Genomic DNA, 5060 nt, shown 5'->3' with positions numbered 1-5060 from the left:
ACCTATAATGCCTCTGTATGCCTCTATTGATGGCGCTATAGTAACTAGTATGCCCACTGTAATGGGCCCCCCACCTTATAAAAAAACAAAAAAATGCGCTCGTAATGGCCGCTATAGTACTCCATTAATGCCTCGTAATGCCCCCAAATTAGCCTCTGTATGCTCATGTGATCCATAATGCCTCTGTATTGCCCTCCATAATGCCATCGTCAAGCACAATACTCTGGAATGCCCGAAATGCTCTGTAATGCCCCTATAATGCCTCTGTAATGACCCCACTGATTCCTCGTAATGCCTCTGTAATGCCTCATAAGGACTCTGTGATTGGCCATCGAAATAATGACCCCATATCTCTTAGCTTAAGGCCTCAGCCTCTGTAATGCCACCTATAATGCCTCTGTTAATGCCCACTATAATGCCATGCTCTAATGTATATCCTCTGTAATTGATTTTGCCCCTATAATGCCGCTGTAAATGCCCCCTATAAGCGTGCCCGTCTTGTAATGACCCTATAATGCCCTGCCTCTAATCGCCTCTGTAATGCCCCATAATCCATAATGCCACGGTAATGCCTGTATGGCCCACTATAATGTCCATAATGAACTATAAGTCCTCTGAATGCCTCAGTGCATCTATGCCTCCATAATGCCTCTGTAAGTGCCAAACGCCTCTGTAATGCCCCACTGCCGTAATGCCCAATATACCTCGTAATGCCCCCTTATAATGCCTCTGTATAATGCCCCCCTATACATGCCTCTGGTAATGCCTCGTTAAGCACCTAAATGCTCTATAATGCCTCTGTAATGCCCCCCATAATGCCTCTGTAATGCCCCATAATGCCTCTGTAATGCCCCCTCTATAATGCCTCTGTAATGCCCCCTATAATGCCTCTGTAATGCCCCCTATAATGCCCTCTGTAATGCCACTATAATGCCCCTCGTAATGCCCACACTATAATGCCTCTGTAATGCCCCCCTTATAATCCTCTGTAATGCCCCTATAATGTCACGCCGTAATGCCCCTATAATGCCCCCTAGTAATGCCTCTGTAATGCAACCTATAATGCCCATAATGCCCCCTATAATGCCTCTGTAATGCCCCTATAATGCCTCTGTAATGGCCCCCGTATAATGCTCCATAATGCACCTATTAATGCCTCTGTAATGCCCGTTAATGCCCCATAATGCCTCTGTAATGCGGATAGTCTGGTTTGGACAGGGGACACTGATGGATGCCGGGGGATTTCAGAGAGACGGGTATTTCCTAAGTCAGGAAGTGGAGGAGGAAGTTCCTATCAGACATAATAAGTGTCTAACAGGGGGGCGGGGGAGGCGTGGGGCCGGAGGGCGGGGGCCGGAGCGTGTGGGGCTGGGACGGAAGGCCGAGTCTTAGAGTTAATAATCTGCTGGGAAACCTCATGTTGAACACCAGCCTACACTAAGAGATTTCACCAGCTCCTTCCACAGAGGAGGACAAGGTATTATCGTTTTTTGAAATTTTATTAGTGGTATTCATTTAGGGTCATGTTCACACTTGGCATCTATTATATATATAGATATTATATAGATATATAGTATGGGATTTATTTAGTAACCCTTGTGTTTGTCTTACCGTAACCTTCAACTTATCCTTTCCAGGTCAAAATTGGATTTCTTTTTTTGTGTGCGCTTTTTGATGTTTTTGTCGTCTTTCTGATTTCCTTGTCACTTTTCCAAATTTTTCCTATTAATAATACGGTTTTACTTTTTTTTCTTGGCCCATGGTCAACAAACCATCATTGGCTATCAAAGTATACATAAGTTTTAGACAAAAGGCAGAAAAGAATTATGAAAATTAATTGCGACTATCGTGAGATCAGAGGGATGTTGAGTGGATCTCAGATGGGTAGATGTCACAGTTTAGTCCCCATAGTGTTTTAAACCCATAAAAAATAATAATTCAAATGATATAAGATTAAATAAAACGCCCCACCACAAGAAGAGTCAATCAGGAATTTCAGTTATTTTTGGAATTTATGTTTAAAAAAAACAACTCATTTATAGAGAAATTACAACCGCGTTTGAGGTTAGAAGCAGAAGAAATTAGGAATTATGGAGACTAAATTAAAGGAATGGCTGTGTAATGCCTCCATAATGCCTCTGTAATGCGTGAGTAGTCTGGTTTGGAGCAGGGGACCTGATGGTGCCGGGGGATTTCAGAGAGACGGGGTATTTCCTAAGCTCAGGAAGTGGAGGAAGTTCCCTATCAGACATAATGAAGTGTATCTACAGGGCGTGGGGCCGGAGGGCGTGGGGCCGGAGGCCGAGTCTTAGAGTTAATAATCTGCTGGGAAACCTCATGTTGAACACCAGCTCTACACTAAGAGATTTCACCAGCTCCTTCCACCAGAGGATGACAATGTTATTATCGTTTTTTGAAATTTCTTATTAGTGTATATTTCATTTTAGGGTCATGTTCACACTTGGCATCTATATATATATATATATATATATATATATATATATATATGGTATTTATTTATGTAACCCTTGTGTTGTCTTACCGTTAACCTTCAACTTATCCTTCCAGGTCAAAATTGATTTCTTTTTTTTGTGCTTTTCCGATGTTTTTGTCGCTTTTTCTGATTTCTTTGTCACTTTTTCCAATTTTTCCTATTTAATAATAGGTTTTACTTTTTTTTTTCTTGGAATCCATGGTCAACAAACCTCATCCCCCCTATCAATCCGCCCTCTATAATGCCTCTGTAATGCCCCTATAACTGCCGTTCCCCATATAATGCCTCTGTAATGCCCCCCTTAACATCGAATAATGCCCCTTAAGCCTCGGTAATGCTCTCGCATCCAGAATGACCCGGTACTAATAGCCCCTTTAATGCACTATATACTCACGTAATGCCCCTTAATGCCATCTGTAATGCCCCTTACTGCCTCTATAATGCCCTCTGTAATGCCCCGATCCCCTATAGCCTTAATGCACAAGGCCACTCGTATGCCCCATATGCTAGTAATGCCCCATCTACCTCTCTCCATAATGCCTCTGTAATGCCCCCTATAATGCCTCTGTAATGCCCTATAATGCTCGGTAAGACCCCTATAATGCCACTAGTAATGCCATAGACTCTGTAATGCACCCAAATCTCGATACCCATGACACTCCATCAATGCCCACTATAATGCTTATATGTATAAGCCGCATAAACCCCTATAATGCCATCTGTAATGCCACCTAAATGTACGAATCCCCCCGCCCACATAATGCTCCAATGCCCCCTATACATTACCTCTTGTAAGCCCTGTAAGCTCCATAATGCCCTTGCTTGTGGACTGTAACTGTGCGTGAGTAGTCCCTGCTTATGGAGCAGGAGGACATGATGGTAGCCGGGGGATTTCAGAGAGACGGCGATATTTCCTAAGTCAGGAAGGAGGGGAAGTTCCCTATCAGACTAATGAAGTGGTATACTACAGGGCGTGGGGCCCGGAGGCCGTGGAGGGGCGGGGGCCGCCTCGAGGGAGGGCGCCGTGGGCGGCAGGACCCGACGTCTTCTAGAGTTTAATAATCTGCTGCGGCAAACCTCATGTTGGAACACCAGCCTACATAGAGAAAGATTTCACCAGCTCCTCTCACAGAGGAGGACAATGTATTATGTGTTTTTGAAATAATCTTATTAGTGTAATTCATTTAGGCGTCATGTTACATTGAGCCCTTATCATATTATATATATATAGATATATTATATATATATTATATGGATTTATTTATAGTAACCCTTGTGGTCTTTACGTTAACCTTCAACTTATCCTTTCAGGCAAAATGCGTTCTTTTTTTTTCGTTGCCCGCTTTTTTTAGACCTGATTTTTGTCGCCTTTTCTGATTTCTTAGATCACTTGTCTCCACATTTTTCCTATTTTTAATAATTAGTCGTTTACTTTTTTTTTCTCTGGCCGATCCAATGGTCAACAAACCATCATTGGTTATCCAAATTATTATCATAAGTTTTAGTTAACAAAAAGGCACAGCAAAAGCCAAATTATGAATTAATTTAGACTACAGGCCCCTTGAGATCATGGGTGATTGAGTGTGATCTCAGATGTTTTTTTTTGGTAGAGTCACAGCTTTAGTCCCATAAGCTGATTGAAAACCATTCAAAAAAATAATAATTCAAATGCTTATAGATTAAATAAAACGCCCACCACACCATTCCTGAAAGTAATCTAGGAATTTCAGTATTTTTGGGAATTATTGATTAACAAAAACAAACTATTTATAGGAAATTACAACCTAAGGGTTTGAGTGGTTAAGAAAGCAGAAAGAAATTAGGCAATTATGAGACTAAAATTAAAGGAAGATGGATGTTGATGTATCAATCACAGACTGGAAAGTGATGTTATACAACTTTTTATCAGCACACTATTATTTCCATACAAGCCCTCTCCATTTTGTTTACAAGACTAAAAATTGAGATAAGAACCCAAACATTAATGAAAGTATGAGATTGTGCTTAGCGCCAAATGAGCGTTGCGAATGTCAATCCTGTTATTTTGGGAAAGGTTAAAAGAGAAACACACTATTGATTGGCAACATGCCACAATGCCGGACAACAGATGGGGACAACATGGGGAAAACTATGCGGGGACACACATGGGGTGACAACAGGACACATGGGGACAACATCGGGGACAAGCAGGAGTGGCGGGCGAACAAATGAAGGACAACTGAGGCAGACATGAAGACAACCAGAGGGCCAACATGCAGGGCCAACATGAACGACAACATGCAAGACAACATGGCGGCGAGCAACATGAGGGACAATCATGAGGCAGTCAAATGAGTGTTGGGCAACATGAGGACAACACTGAAGACAACATGGGACAAGGCAGTGGGAGACATCAACAGTGAGGGCATACCATGGGGCTGCCACACATGAGGGCCAACATGAAGGAGACAACATCGCGGGTACAACATGGGTGTCACAGTGAGGGCAACATAGGGGAGCAACATGAGGAGCGCCCCACATGAGCAATGAGACAACATGAAGACAACATGAAGACAACATGAGCGAC

At 42.5% G+C, this 5060-nt stretch overlaps 1 long non-coding RNA gene across 1 annotated transcript in view; it reads left to right on the top strand.

Annotated features, from left to right (window-relative positions):
* LOC116686826 (uncharacterized) overlaps positions 1–5060 on the top strand; it is a 7338-nt gene that overhangs the window by 2219 nt on the left and 59 nt on the right. The gene's annotated exons all lie outside the window — the stretch shown is intronic.

This window comes from Etheostoma spectabile, unplaced genomic scaffold (assembly GCF_008692095.1).
Source record: "Etheostoma spectabile isolate EspeVRDwgs_2016 unplaced genomic scaffold, UIUC_Espe_1.0 scaffold50, whole genome shotgun sequence".
NCBI lineage: Eukaryota > Metazoa > Chordata > Actinopteri > Perciformes > Percidae > Etheostoma > Etheostoma spectabile.
The sequence above is the reverse complement of the archived record's forward strand: the minus strand, read 5'-3'. Positions and strand labels throughout refer to the sequence as shown.